Raw genomic sequence first — 15,744 nt, forward strand, 5'->3', positions numbered from 1 at the left:
AGGTCCTGGTTTGCTTTGCTGGGTTTTGCCTGCAGAAACTTCCAGCAAAGAATCTGCCCTGGAAGATCCAGCAGGTGAGGAGGAGAAAGGTGCTCACCTGGGGCGTGCTTACAGCAGGAGAGTGGTGATGGAAAGCACAGAATGGCTTGGCTTGGGAGAGACCTCAAGGATCACCCAGTTCCAACCCCTGTGGTGGGCAGGGACACCTTCCAGCAGGGCCCATTGCTGCAAACCCAGCCAGCCTGGGCACCTCCAGGGATGTGATCCACGGCTCAGCCTCTCCAGGCCTGGGCTGCCAGCACGTTATTCCTGTAGGAAGAATGCTTTGGGCTGTGCAGAGCCCAGAGCTGGGGTTACTGGGGGGCTCTTCCTCCCGGGGCTCCTGGATGTGGCTGCCCGGAGATGAGCAGGGCTGGCACCGAGAGCGGGCTCAGTGCTGAGAACAGCCCGGCTCAGGTCTGGAGACGGGGCAGCTCGTGGGGCTCAGGTGAGCTCAGAAGGAATTTGGGCTGTCAGAAGCAGAACAGGGTGTTTGAAACACAACCTCAGCTTTCCCAGTCGCTGTGGAACCACATCGAGTCCGTGTTCATCAACAGGCCAAGGCTCCTTTTATAGTAAAAGCGAATATTGGAGGGCTTGGGGCCAAATGCCACTCTGTCAATCTGCATTGCTGGTGTGATTGCAGAGCTCTGAGCCCTCAAATCCTGACCAGAGCAGGGAGAAGGGATGATGGCTGGCACCTCTTGAGCTGGGCTGTGGCACCACCAACCCCCAGGGTCTGGAGCAGTTTCACCTTCCTTGTGGCTGTCACATGGATGTGGCTCCTCTTCCTTTAAAATGTCCTTAAGGAACGGAATATCCCCAAGGGCTGGTGCTGCCTGCAGTGTTATAGCCCTCCTTGAACAAATGGTCCGGCGTTCTCTACTTGGTGTGCAACACACAGGAGGAGGGAAGACAGATGTAAGCACTTCTGGCTTTATTTTAGACAGCTTAAATGCAGCGGTGGCTGGAGCAGGAGTCTAGAAAATCTTTGTATGTGTGCGGAGTAAGGGCTCGGAGTTTAAACTTTATCCTGTGGAGAACTCTGTGAAATTGTATTTATTTAAAAAAAGCTTTTGTATAGAACCTTTAAAGTACATGAAAGAAATGCTTCATAGAAGTGACTGGAGAATAGATCCACTCCTGGGAGCTTTGAGTAAAAAATAGAAGTTGCAATCAAACCTTGGATATTTTATCAAACTAGAATTATTTAACTACAATTTCCATTTGGAAGACTGTAGGAGCTGGACGTGGGATTTTGGTGCTACTGAAGCAGGCAGCGGAGGGAGATGCTGCCGGTGCTGTTCTGCTGTCTCGCAGCACCATCTAGTGAGGGCTGCCCGAGGAAGAGCATCATCCTCCTCCTCCTCTTCCTCTTCCTTCTCCTCCTTCTCCTCCTCCTCCTCCTCCTCCTCCTCCTCCTCCTCCTCCTCCTCCTCCTCCTCCTCCTCCTCCTCCTCCTCCTCCTCCTCCTCCTCCTCCAGGGCTGGGACTGTGTGTGCAGGCAGGAAAAGAGGAGAAAGCAATTCCCTGAGCTGCCGTATTCCAGCCCTCCTCATCCCAGCCCCTCTCATCCCAGCCCTTCTCATCCCAGCCCCTCTCATCCCAGCCCTCGTCCCTTCTGCAGGTGTTGGTGCTGAGGCAGAGGTGAGCAGACACCTGGCTCTGGTGAGGAGGATCCTTTTAGAGCCCAGATATCCGGGAGGATATTTACTGCCTGTAGGTGTCTGCTTTTGTCCCTGTCCCTGCAGCAGGATGTGAAGAAGTGGTATGGGGAATGGTGGAGCCCGGTGCTCCTGGCTCACCACTGCCAGTCTGGCACTGCCAGTCTGTCACTCTCCCATGCCAGCACCTGGCTCTGGGCAACATCCCGATATTCCAGCTGCCAATGCCAGAGCACACGTTTGTTATCTGCAGCTCTGGATTTCTGGGGAAACTTCTGCTCCATGTGCCTGTTCTGCCAGAGTTATTTTTACTCATTAGAACAAGCAGTTATTGGTGCACTTTTATGTTTATTGCTTCTTTCCTTCATGGCTTAATGATAAGAAAAGATAACTCTGGCCCTGGCTTGAAGCTCTGCTGTTCTGCTTGGACTAATAATTGTATTTTAATGGCTCCAGATAAAGGATTAGCACTTGGTTTTGGCAAAGAGCTGCTTTCATTGCTTGAAATAGTCTGGCCTGTGCATTTTATATGGGCAAGTGCCATTAAAAATTATTTGTACCCACCCAAAGGAACAAACCCCAACTATTTGTACTCCTGGGATAAGTCATCAGGAAGGGTAGTGGTAGGACAAGAAGTAATGGGTTCAGTCTGAAAGAGGGGAAATTTGGGTCAGACATTGGAGAGAAACTCTTCCCAGTCTGACTGCAGGGTGCAGGCAGCTCAGGGAAGGCAGAGAGCAGCTGGGCTCTCCTGGTGCCCGGGCAGTGCCCTTTGGGTGGGGGCAGTGAGATGGAAAGATAGAACAGTCACCAGCAGCTTGATGCTGATGGCTGGGGCAGTGTCAGGACGTGCCGAAGGTCTGTCATGTGAGGGGCTGCTGCGCTGTTGATAAGGGCTGATATCAGCCAGGTTCGTGCTGAAAGTGCTTCTCCTGTGTCTGTAAATATTATTTCAGTGAGCTGTCCATCTGTAGTCGGCCCAGCGCTGGCTTTCTCAGCATCCAGAGAGGTCAGGCAGGTTGTTCTTAGTGCTGTGTTTGGATGAGAAGGTGTTTTTCAGCTGTTTGCAGGGGTGGGGGTCAGTGCCACCGGGGAGGTGACATCTGGCAAAGGAAAGGGCTCGTGGCAGGGCCAGAGGGGCCAGGGAGAGGTGACAGCCCCGTTTCCTGCTGGGTGTGTGTGGCTCCTGCCTGCTCTGCTGCCCGAGGGCTGGCACGCTCCTCTGGCCAGCACGTTTGGCACAACGTGACCCTGGAAACCCCAGAGCCTTATTTTAGCTCTTATATCACAAATCCTTCATTTTGATCCCACTGCTGAACGCATTTCAGGTTCCAGGAGTCATAATGGGCAGGTTCATCCTGTCCTGGGAGAGCTGTCTGAGCTGACCCAACCCAGCCCTGGCAGCAGTGCCATGGGACTCCCTGGGTGAAGGGCATGAGAAATTGCCCTTGATGGTGATGGTGGGCAGGGGCTGGTTCTGGCAGGGGCTGGTTCTGGGCAGGGGCTGGTTCTGGGCAGGGGCCGGTTCTGGCAGGAGCAGCTCTGGCTTGCTTCAGACAGCCGCAGCACCGTCTGCCCACCAGTCCAGATTTTCCTTTGCTGTTGGTTTGGGGGTTTTGGTGGCTTTTTGCAGTGAAAGGGAAGAATCGGGAGCGCTGCTATCGGTTTCCAACAGGTCCTTTTGCACAGCTTTGTTTTCCTTCCTACGACGCTGTCCACATGCTCGTAAGGTGTGGACACACACCTGAGCACTCACCGTTTGAGCTCTTTAGTGCCATTCTCGGTGGTTTTAACTGTTCGCACGTCTCAGAGCACAAAGATAGAGGAGAAGCACTTCCCAAAAGTGTCTCTGGCAAAACAGGAGCAGCAGCAGCGAGCCCCTGGCGCTGCCATGCGGATTCCACGCTGACGAGTCTCTGCTATTTTTGTGCTTCTTCACTGAGCTATTAATGAACAGTGTTTTCAAGTAACGTGTTAAAAACAACCGTTCCCAGAACCAAAGTCTCTCTCAGCAGCATCAGAGCACACAGGCTTGTGCAGTCGGTGTGTGTGGAACGGGAGGAAAGGGCTGGCACGGGGCTGTGCCAGCTCTGTGACCTGAGGGCTGCACATTGCAGAGCCCAGTGACCCCAGGGCACGAGGGACTTCAGCCCTTCCAACTCGCACCTGATTCCCGAGTGTGTGAGCTGACACTCAAACGGCCTGAGGCCATCACACCTGATTCCCGAGTGTGTGAGCTGACACTCAAATAGCCTGAGGCACTGTGCCCGCCCCTTGAGGATGATGCTCCTGCTTGGTCTGGATGTGATCGAGGTGCTGAATCCACCTCACTGTTTTACTCTTCACTAGAAGTTCCTGCAGAGTTTCTTGCTCAGCACCCCTTGGGAACCTGCGCTCCTACAGCTCAAGAACAGCCTCTCCTGCACGAGGGATGTGACATTTCCAGTGAAGCATGTGGGGGTTTATTTTCATAGGAAGAAATAATGGAGCGATTAATTTTGCTGCCCATGCTCTCAGAAGCAAAGTCCAATAAATCAGCCGGTGGATGGCACCCCGAGTCTCTCCTTGTGCCGTCAGACTGGCTGCTGAGGCCAGGCTGGCATTTTCTGGCTCCTCTCTGTGCTCTTTTCTCGCCTGGATGGAATTTTTTTAATCTGCTGCAGTATGAAGGTCACTTTCATAGGCTGAATACCATCAAGGAGTTTGGAGGCCGGGAGGACCGATTGTTCGCAGCGGTTATTTTTAGAGCGATACCTGAGGAAACAAACAGCCGTGTCCCACGGGCGGGATGACAATCTGCTGGAAATGTTAAGGAAAGGCGGCGGGAGGCAGAGCCCTGTCCGCACTGCCCCGGCCCCGGGTCCCGGTGTGCGGACCGCGCTGAGCTCGCACCGCTCCCAGCCGGAGCCGGGGTTGGGGAAAGCTCCGAGGGGCTCCCGGGCCTGGCTGGGGCTCTGCCCTGCTGCCCTTCCTGCTGCCTTGCCCACCTTCCTGCTGCCCCTCCTGCTGCCCCTCCTGCTGCCCTTCCTGCTGCCCCTCCTGCTGCCCTGAGCCCCCCTTCCTGCTGCCCCCGCAGATGCTGCAGGACCGGGCGCTGTCCCCGTCACCCCCGTCCCCCCCGGGCCTGCGGTGGCCGCCCGGGCTCCGCTGGCCCTGCAGGGCTCTGCCGCCGCACCGGGGGTCAGTGTTGCTCCACGGCAGCGCGGGGCCGCCACTCCCGGCACTCCCGGCCCCGCTGGCCGCGGGCACCCCCGGCTCGCTGCGGGTCCTGCCCGGCTCCTGGCACGGACCCAGGGCGTGCCCTGGTGCCTCCGGTGCCCGGGCACGGCCGGGTGACCGGGAGGGACGGGCTGGGCAGAGGGGAGGGCAGGGCGCTGCCTGCCCCGGCAGGTCCCTCTCCTGCAGCTTCACTCCCCGCCGCTGGCACAGCTGCCGGGCCGGCAGTGCCAGGGGACATCTGTCAGTGCCACAGGATATCTGTCAGTGCCAGGGGACACCGTCAGTGCCAGGGGACATCTGTCAGTTCCAATGGCACACAGACCAGTCCCACGGCACACCTGTCAGTGCCAGGGGACACCTGTCAGTGCCATGGCACATATTCCAGCCCCACGGGACATCTGTCAGTGCCAGGGGACACCTGTCAGAGCCAGGGGACATCCGTCAGTTCCAATGGCACACAGACCAGTGCCAGGGGACACCGTCAGTGCCAGGGGACACCTGTCAGTGCCATGGCACACCCGTCAGTGCCATGGCACATATTCCAGTCCCATGGGGCACCTGTCAGTGCCAGGGGACATCTGTCAGTGCCATGGCACACCTGTCAGTCCCCTGGCACACAGACCAGTCCCCTGGCACACATGCCAGTGCCACGAACCCTCCCTCCTGCCTGCTGCACGTGTGTGCCAGCCCACAGCTCCTCGTGGCTCCTGCAGACAGATGTTTGGGGCAGCGATCGGCTGTGACATCTGGCGGTGCCTCTCCCTGCTCGGGAGGTCACCGAGCCTCGGGCACCTGGGGAGGTGCCCCGAGCAAAGGGTGAGCCCTGGCACAGCCCCCCAGGCTGACGGGGACCCCCAGTTCCTTGGGATGGTGATGGGCACCTCACTGCAGTTCTCATTTTCTGCTTTTTCCTCATTATGTGCCAGGTAAAATAGTCAGAGATCTCTTCTTCCTGTTGCTTTTTTCCTCTGCAATTTGAGGGCAACTCTTCCCACAGCCTTATCCCAAAGCAGTGCTGGATAATCTTTCCTCTTTCAAAGGAAATTCCTTTTCCGACATTAGCAGAACGTTTGTTTGTGTGACAGTTCCCATTTAGCTTTTGACAAGCTCAGTAGCCGGCCAATTTATTTTACCTTCTAAGTGAAATAATTAATAAAGGGGGAAAATGGCGTTATTTTGCCAGCCCTACAGAGACATTTGCCTTTGTGAAATAATTTTATTTATGACTCCTTTAATGGTTGTGCAGCACAATTTTATGGCTTTGGATTGTGTCCGTTAGGAGCGGGATTTTGTCACTGAATTTAGATGCAGGAAGCGTGTGTGCATAACGGGAGCCAGCCCCGATCCCGCCGCTCCTGCTGTCGGGAGTGGCACATCTGTGCCCCAGCCCCGGCGCGGGAGGTGCCAGGGGCAGCCCGTGCCTTCCCGCTCCTCTGGTGCCCCTCGCCCAGCGCCCCAATCCCCCCGGGCTCTCCCTGCCCCCGGGTCCCGCAGAGACGCGGGGCAGGAGCAGAACTTTCCCCTGCACGGGGGGAATGAGGAGAGAGCAGAGGAAGGGCAGCGAGTGGTGCGGAGCCCTTCGGGGAGGGCAGGGATGGGCTGGGATGGGCTGGGATGGGCTGGGATGGGCTGGGATGGAGCAGGGGTGGGCAGGGATGGGCTGGGATGGAGCAGGGGTGGGCAGGGATGGGCTGGGATGGAGCAGGGGTGGGCAAGAATGGAGCAGGGGTGAGCAGGGATGGGCAGGGATGGAGCAGGGATGGGCAGGGATGGGCAGGGTTGGAGCAGGGATGGGCAGGGATGGAGCAGGAGTGGGAAGGGCTGACCAGGGATGGACAGGGGTGGGAAGGACTGGGCAGGGATGGACAGGGGTGGGAAGGGCTTGCAAGGATGGGCAGGGCTGGGCAGGGGGTGCTGTGCCCGGGAGGGACAGAGCTGCCCGGGCAGGGGGTGCTGAGGCCGGGAGGGGCAGAGCTGCCCGGGCAGAGGATGCTGAGGCCAGGAAGGGCAGAGCTGCCCGGGCAGGGGGTGCTGTGCCCGGGAGGAACAGAACTGCCCGGGCAGGGGGTGCTGTGCCCGGCAGGGGCAGAGCTGCCCGGGCAGGGGGTGCTGTGCCCGGGAGGGACAGAGCTGCCCGGGCAGGGGGTGCTGAGGCCGGGAGGGGCAGAGCTGCCCGGGCAGAGGATGCTGAGGCCAGGAAGGGCAGAGCTGCCCGGGCAGGGGGTGCTGTGCCCAGGAAGGACAGAGCTGCCCGGGCAGGGGGTGCTGTGGCCGGGCTGCACGGACCCCTCGGATGCAGCTGCAGCCACCCGAGCCGCTTCCCGGGCCGGCTCCGCAGCTCCCGGCCGCGCTCCGAGGTTTCACGGCTAGCGCAGCCGGGAGAATTATTACCACCCTCTGTTTTATCCAAACAATGATCTTTAAGGCGGGGAAAAAAAAGAAGGGACTGTTCTCAAACCGCTTTGTTTATGCGGCTCCATTAAGTTTGCAATAACAGAGATGGTATCGCGTAACCGAGGCAGTCACTCTAAAGCATGAATCCGCTGGGGCTAATGATGGCTTGAAGAGGCTCAATGAATCAGCCGGTAAGTGCTGCCGCTCCTGCGGTGCCGAGCCCGGCACAGCCGCTCCGGAGCGCCGCTGCCTCTGCCCGGGCTGAGCCCGTCCTCCCGCGGCGGGCACGCGTTCTGCGGCTGATCCCACCTTTACAAACAGAGCCGAGGCACTGCTCCTTGCTTTCCCTGCAGATCGCATCCCTCTCGGCAGGGCCGGGACGGCGGAGGAGCGGTGAATGTGCCCCCGCTGCCGCCCCGCCGAGCTGTGCCCGGGCCGCGAAGCAGCTGCTGGGGAAGGTGCCAGCGGGTCCTGTTGGGGCACAGTCACAGAGGCAGTTTGGAATCCCCCAGCAGGAGCCTCTCCCCGTGGGTGCTGGTTTGGGCTGGGCAGGGTTGGTTTTCCTCCCAGAGGTGTGGTTGGGGCTGGGATCGGGAGAGTTCATCTTCTCTCATAGCTGGTTCTTAGCTGCTGACTGGGCTGAGCTGTCCCTCACCAGGGCAGCACCAAACTCTCCCTGCAGCAGGGAGCCTGCCCTGGGCACTGCCACAGGGACTGGGCAGGGATGGGCATCCCCTGGGGCCTGGAGCTCTGCGTTTGTGCTGAGGATTGCCCAGGCCTTGCTGCAGTGTGCCAGAGCAGTACAATAAGTGTGTTTGTGCCAGACGAGCAGCGGCTCTGAGCACTGGGAGGGATGTCCTGCTGCCCACCCTGCCCGGGGCTGCCTCCTGGGGGTGATCTGGGGGTGATCTGGGGGCTCGGGCACACACAGCAGGATGCTGAGAACAGTCACCAATTACATTTTTTATTTAGACTTTAGATCTTCGGCAAGTGAAAAAGAAATTCTAATTATCAAAAAATCTCAATTGCCAAGTGAAATACCAGCAAAATAATTTTTTAGAAATGTATTGAAAGGTTGAGGTGACTGGGGTTATTATTGCTCCTTTTTCAGAGCCCAGGCAGACATTATTTATTAGCACTATTTTTACCATAGTAGTTAATTTTGAATAAATATTAGGATTCTACTCCATCTGACCCTCAGTGGAGTGTTGCAATCCCTGTTGCTGCTGCTGTTATAAATGTGATTGCAGATGCGAGAGCTCAGCCAGAACATACCGTCTTCACACACAGGAAAGAGAAGGTTGCACAGGAAAAACGCCAGTAAGCCAGAAGACCAAAATAAGCTCTAAGTGTGGTGGTTTGATTTTCCATGTGGTCTCTCAAAACCAATTCTTTGGGCACTCTCTGGCTCCTGCCAGCCCAGCTGCCTCACCTGCAGGCTGCCACCCCTCCTCACTGAAGATCTGGTCAATAAGCAGCATCTTTTACAGAGGGCTGGGGAGTGCCTTTCTGCCTCTTTTTTGACAAACTCTTGGCTGCCAGGCTTTGAGAGTCCAGAGCATGAAAGAGGTGGGGGCAGATTTTCCTAAACAGCCAAATGTGCCCCTGCAACGCCGTTCCTTCCATATATTCACACAGAAATGCACGAGCCTGTAGGTGTGTGCTTACAGACAGGCCTGGGCCAGCCTGGGAGCTCAAATTCAAACCCTGTTCTGGGCTGAAGGGCTGAAGGGCAGCCCTGAGCCCCTGAGCCCCTGAGCCTGGCACGGAACCCTCAGGGACACCTGAGGCACAGGAGAGGCTTGGAGCAGCTGCAGGGGTGGGAATGTTGGAGAGCACAGAGCAGAGAGAGGGAGAGAGGGAGATGCAAGAGACACCGTGGGTCAGGCAGGGAGGGCTGGAGGGGAGGTGAGGGGTGAGGGGTGATGGGGAGAAGGGAGGTGAGGGATGAGGGGTGATGGGGCAAAGGGAGGTGAGGGGTGATGGGAAGAAGGGAAATAAAGCAGTGAGGGGTGATGGGGAGAAGGGAGGTGAGGGATGAGGGATGATGGGGCAAAGGGAGGTGAGGGGTGAGGGGTGATGTGGAGAAGGGAGGTGAGGGATGAGGGGTGACAGGGCAAAGGGAGGTGAGGGATGATGGGGAGAAGGGAGGTGAGGGGTGATAGGGCAAAGGGAGGTGAGGGATGAGGGGTGATGTGGAGAAGGGAGGTGAGGGGCTCCGGGTGCCACCCCTGAGTGCTGTGGGCACAGGGGCAGGGACTGGGGCAGCAGCAGGGGCCAGGCTGAGTGCCAGGGCCCTCCTGTGCCATGATGCCCAGGCCAGCAGTGAGCTGTGGCTCAGAGCCACCCCACTGGCAGGACCCTCCCCTCTGGAGGGCTGCGCCTGAGGCTGCTGGAGGGTCCCTGTGCCATTTGGGATGCCCACACAACACCGGCGGGGCAGAGAGGAAACATGGGGAGTTCTTCCCCTGAGCCACCAGCAGCGAGGGCCCAGCCAGTTTGGACAAGCTGTCGGAGCTCTCCAAATAGCCCAAATACTCACCAGGCTGGATCCCTGCCGGCCCCAGCAGTTGCTAGTGGCTGTTCCGAAACAAACACAAACCCAACTGGCTCTCAGAGCCACTCCTGAAGCACGAGAGAACTTCACCCTCTCACTCTGCTGCCAGAGGCCAGGCGGTGACCCCCGGGACCCCCGGGACCCCCGGGACCCCCAGTCCTGGGGCTGGCCCAGCTGGGGCCTCCTGCTCTGTTCCTGCCAATGCCCCAGGCGTGTCCCCCATGGGCACAGGGGCAGCTGGGCTGTCACCCTCCCCACCGCCCCTGTCACCCTCCCCAGCCCCTGTCACCCCTCCCCAAAGCCCCTGTCACCCCTCCCCACATCCCCTCCGTGCCAAACCCTCTCCAGCCGGGCAGAGCATCCCGGGATGAAGAAACCAGGTCTGGCACCCGGAGCCCGGTGCCACCTCCCCGGTGCCGCCTGTGGGTGGGAGCCCAGCCGCTCCTGGCAGGTTTGAATGGATCTTTGACTATATTTAGATGAAAAATAAATACATTCTTGGCTCGCACGCCCTTTTTGGTGGCTGATGAATGAGCAGGACCTCTTTCACAGGAAGCTGTCACATTCCTGGGCTCTGCTGGCAGGGAGCGGGGCGCTGCCAGCCTGGGCTCGCTGTGGTCACAGCGGGGCACTCACAGCTGGTACTCACAGCTGGTACTCACAGCTGCACCCTGCTTTTATTATTGGTGCTGCATGGGCATGAGAGAGCATCTGGGGTGCTGCCATCCTCAGCCCTGTGTTTGTGAGGGCACAGGGACCTGGCTGGGCTGGGCTGGCACAGCCTCCCTGCGGAGGTACCTGAGCGTGGCCCATTCCAGCACCGTGGCAGGGGATTCTCGGGGCCTTGGCTGGGTCTGGAATTTCTCCTTATGGGAGGTTTATAAATCAAGTTCAATCTTCTGGCGCTAAATTCAACTTCATCCAATGCCTGTGAAAGTCTGGCAGTGCCCATGCTGCTGGCTCAGCCTCCTGCTCGGTGTCAGGGGAGTGCAGCACCGCAGAGGGAGTGGGGCCCATTCCCAGTGGGCTTGGCCAGGGTTCCCACTGGAGCCCCTCTGCAGCTCTGTCCTTCCCCAGGTGCTGAGCACGCCAGGATGCCCCAAAAGCTCCTCCACGCCAGGAGGGCTGGAGCCTTGCCCTGGGCTCCTGCCCCAGCCCTGGAGCTTCCCCCTTCTGCAGCACGGCCCAGCCACCTCCCTTTGCTTCGGCCCCCTGAAAATCACATTTCTTCTCTTGCCCAGAACAGGTTCGGCGCTGTGTGGAAAAGCCAAAGTCACGCTGCGGGAAATGCCCAGAGAAGTCTCTTCCCAGGAAAGAAGTTCTCACGGACTGACGTGTCCCTCTGCGCCCTGGGATCCCTCCCACGCTGCCCTCTGGCCCCGCTGGCCTCTGGGGAGGAAGGAGCTCCGGCTTGGGCAGATTTTCTCTCCTCTTCCCAGTCCTGGGGGGATTGTTCCAGCCCTGGGACTCGCAGCCTCTGGGCTCCCGACACGGTAACATCATCCCTGCGCTCAGTGCTCGCTGCTCATCGCTCCAGCTGCCCTTTCAGGACATATTCCCCTGACTGACACCTTATTTGGCCTTTCCCCCGTGGTTCCAGTGACATCACCCAGCAGGCAGTCGGTTCCAGGGCCACCACCCGTGGGACCCCGTGGGAGCCGTGTGGGGAGGACGGGGCGGGGGGTCCCTCCCGAGGGGACAGCAGGGCACGGGTGGGAGCGAGCAGGGCTCCGTGCCTCGGGCTGGGACGGGCTGGGAGCCTTCCTGCAGGAGATGCCAGCTGCTCTGGCTGGCACGGGGCAAGGGACAACACCCCGCATCGTGCCCAGGTCACCCGAGGAGCCTGTCACCCGAGGAGCTTCATGGATCCTTTCACCCACAGAGCCTGTCACCCACAGAGCCCGTCACCCACGGAGCCTGTCACCCACGGAGCCTGTCACACATTGATCCTGTCACCCACAGAGCCTCATGGAGCCTGTCACCCACAGAGCCTGTCACCCACGGAGCCACCTGCCCCTGCCCCTGCCACGCTGCCTTCCCAGGGGACGTGGGACACCAGCCCCTGTCCCTGGGACACAAATCAACCACCTCGATTCCCGCTCCCGAGTTCTCCTTGCCACGTCAGAAATTCACAGCCCGCCTCATCTCCTTTTGGCTGAAACTGCTGTAAAAACTCCTGTGCCAAGAGCGAATTAGAAATAAAAAGACTTGTTTTGAAATCCAGAGGAAGGGGATATTTCTAGGTTAGGGATATTTCCTGATTGCATAAATGCAAACAAAACAAAGCTGGCATATTAATGGTTTTCAGAGATAACCCAATTTATTTTGCTACATTTGAGAATGAATCTGAGTCATCCTCTTACCAGCAGGGGTGTTGCCAGCTAGTGCTGCTGGTATTTCTGGGGACAGGATGGCTGAGGAACGCTGAGTTTGGGATGTCCATCGGCTGGACCAGGACAGGGCATTTTCCAGGGTAAGCTGCTCCGAGAACCAATTCATAATTAGAACTAATTTAGAATTTTATATGATTTTTACTTCTAGTTTTTCATACTATTTATGTAGAAAACCATAATGAACATCTCTATCCGAGGCAGGATTCATGGAGCAGCAGCAGGAATTGTGCTCACCCCTTTGGTAACTCCATGGGGGTTGGAGTTCCCTTGACTTGTTGCATCTATTTTTGACATGGAACCACTCAGATGGTGAAGACATCAGCTGGCCACGCTTGTCCTGCGCTATCGAAAACAGGGAAATGACTCTTCCATGTGGGAAGGGAAGGACAAAAAGGCCCTACAAGGGTACAAGAATTGTTTAGGTACTAAGAACATATGAAATTAATTGAATTTCATTTTAGAACTGAGGAGGAAAATCTAGGGAGGCTCTGAGACAAATCTGAGCCAGGGCTACCTGAGCACCAGCAGAGCCCCGTGAGGATCCAGAGCACAGCTCTCAACCTCAGGCTCCTTCTTTATTTTTGAGAGAGAAAAACCCAGTACTTGCAGAGCCATTCTCCTAACATTTTGCCTGACCAGCCTAATTGTTTTTCTCCTCGGCCCTCGGTGGTTGCTGTGCTGCGGGCGGTGCTCAGGCACTCCTTGTGCAGAAACTCAAGTGGGTTTTGTTTAAATCCCAAGTGCCGGTGCCAGCCCCAGCCCTTGGGAGGGGAGCCAGGCAGTGCCTCAGGTTGGGGAGGGCTGGGGCACAGCCAGGGCTCAGCTGAGCGAGGCTGGCTGTGTTTTAACACTGTCCAAATATTAACTCTGCCCAGAGGATGTGGAGGTGTTTCCTTGACATGTCAGCATCCGGAGCAGCCGCTGCCAGACACAGCATCTCCTCACACCTCCTTGGCTGGGAGCTGAGAGAAAGGGCAGGGAGCAGGGAAAGGCTGGCAGCACGGCCCTGGGACAGGGACATTGCCAGGACAGGCTCCTGGTGCCAGCCCTGGGACAGGGACATTGCCAGGACAGGGACATTGCCGGGACAGGGACACTGCCAGGACAGGGACACTGCCAGGACAGGGACATTGCCGGGACAGGGACACTGCCGGGACAGGGACATTGCCAGGACAGGGACACTGCCAGGACAGGGACATTGCCGGGACAGGGACATTGCCGGGACAGGCTCCTGGTGCCAGCCCTGGGCCAGCACGGCCCTGGGCCAGGGACATTGCCAGGACAGGGACACTGCCAGGACAGGGACACTGCCAGGACAGGGACACTGCCAGGACAGGGACATTGCTGGGACAGGCTCCTGGTGCCAGCCCTGGGCCAGCACGGCCCTGGGACAGGGACACTGCCAGGACAGGGACACTGCCAGGACAGGGACATTGCCAGGACAGGGACATTGCTGGGACAGGGACATTGCCAGGACAGGGACACTGCCAGGACAGGCTCCTGCTGCACCCCGGGGCCAGCACGGCCACAGGGCACCAGGGGCTGGCCCTGCACCATTCCTCTCTGCAGCCACGTTGGATACAGCTCCCGGTGCTCCTGCTTTGCCCCGGGTGATGCTAGCATTTTCTGTAGCAGGTTTTGAAATCAGGCAACCATCTACAAAACCCTCACTGTGGGGAGGGTGATTTTTTAGTGATTTGGCTGAAGAAAGGGAGCTGAAAAGTAAACTCAAGCTCAAATTAGATTTATATAAACATAACCTCACTTTTTACAGAAGAACACACAGCCACAGGGGCTTTCTTTAGCTCTGCCCTGCAGCAGCAGCTGCTGCAGGTCTCAGGAAGTTTCCACTGAAATGCACCCTCACTTCATGAATACCTTCTTATTCACCTCTAAATTTTTCTCTCTGGGGCTTTAAAGTAAGTTTTATTGTAATGTTTATACAGCCAACTCACTCTGCCCTTGGTTTATGTTTTTCTCGCCTGCAGCCACTGAATTTTGAGGTTTATTAGTTACAGGTATCTGAAATCACATTTTTTTAGAATTGACTGCCTAATAAAGCCCCTTAAAAGTTTCTGTTTAAGGCAATTGTTCTCCACCCCAGGATCAGGTTCTTACTGAGTTATGCCCATGATCAACAACTCTTTTATGGCTGTTTGTTACCACCAAGGTAAGTAACAAGAATCCCGTCCATTCCAATAAATCAGGTCTGCATCCCTTCGCTGCAGAAGTACCCGAGCAAAGAGCTGCTTTTGGATCTCACTGTGAAGGAGAAGGCTGATTGTTTTGTGGCCTGGAATGATGCAAACCAGAGCCTGAGCACAGCAGTGCAAACCCCACCCCGGGGCTCTGCCTGCACCCAGAGCCAGGCTTGCAGGGAGAGAGAGACCACTGCAGGCATTTCATTTCCCCTCACACAAGGGGGTTCTGCACAGCTCCAGGAGCACAGGGGGTGCAGAGCTGCCTCCAGGCTCCCCCAGGAGCACAGGGGGTGCAGAGCTGCCTCCAGGCTCCTCTGGGAGCACAGGGGGTGCAGGGCTGCCTCCAGGCTCCCCACACATCTGTGCCCCACAGATCCCTCCTCCTGGCCACTGACCCCTGAGGACAGGGCTCCTTCCACATGGCTCCAGTGCCAACAAACAAATAAATAAATAAAGCTCAGTGTGCAGGTGTTTTCCATGGACCAGAGGAGCTGGTTAAACGCCTCCAGACCTCCCTCCCTTCTGTGTGGGGCAGGGTGGGAGTGAGCCTTGCTGTGAGATGCCAGCCAGCTTCCCCTGGTGGCCCTGGCCCTGGCGTGGCAGCTCTTTAACACTGACTTGCTGTCCTGCTGTCACTGGGACTGGGAGATTTCTCTTGTTCACAGGAGCTGAGAAATGGAACGTCAAGTTTAACAGTTTGTTTTGGATATTACAAATATCCCAGGGAAGCAGCAGTGACTGAAAGGCTCTCCCTCCCTCCCAGGGGTGCAGGCACCCCTCACTCCATTTCTCATTTCCTCCCCCAGCAGGTGGAGGAAATTATTTAGAACATCGTATTTAGAACAACTCCAAGAACACTTGAGTTTAAACTGGAGCTGGGTGCCCACTCAGGAGGCACAAATTCCCTGAGCTTGCTGCCCTGGCCATCCCAGGACATGAAGGGCTTTGTCCTCTGCAGCCCCACAAGTTCAAACGCTGTCCTTGCTGGGGGCAGGATCAGCTCATGCCTACCCCGAATTTCATTCCAATATCAGCACTAAAGGCTCCCACATGTTTCGAGCTGTTTGATGCATTAATTTCGCGCTTTTGCTCCCGACACTGGAGAGGGACAGGATTTTATGAAGCTGTTTAATTGCAGTGACTCCGTGCCACACCCTGGGACAGTGCCAGACCTGCGAGGCAGCGGCAGAGCCGTGGGACAAGGAGCTCCCAGGGGCAGGTGCAGCTCCCTGGCACTTGGAACGGTCATCGAAGCATTGCAGGGAAAAGGTGACATT

General features: G+C 57.4%; 1 long non-coding RNA gene across 1 annotated transcript; it reads left to right on the plus strand.

Moving 5' to 3' along the window:
* The first annotated feature begins 7,258 nt into the window (after positions 1-7,258).
* On the plus strand, positions 7,259-12,091 carry LOC140684924 (uncharacterized). The gene is made up of 2 exons (XR_012057916.1): positions 7,259-7,507; positions 11,115-12,091. It is a non-coding gene; the product is annotated as an uncharacterized lncRNA (long non-coding RNA).
* The last annotated feature ends 3,653 nt before the right edge of the window (positions 12,092-15,744 follow it).

The sequence above is a fragment of the Taeniopygia guttata genome, chromosome 12, assembly GCF_048771995.1.
Source record: "Taeniopygia guttata chromosome 12, bTaeGut7.mat, whole genome shotgun sequence".
NCBI classification, from domain to species: Eukaryota; Metazoa; Chordata; class Aves; order Passeriformes; family Estrildidae; genus Taeniopygia; species Taeniopygia guttata.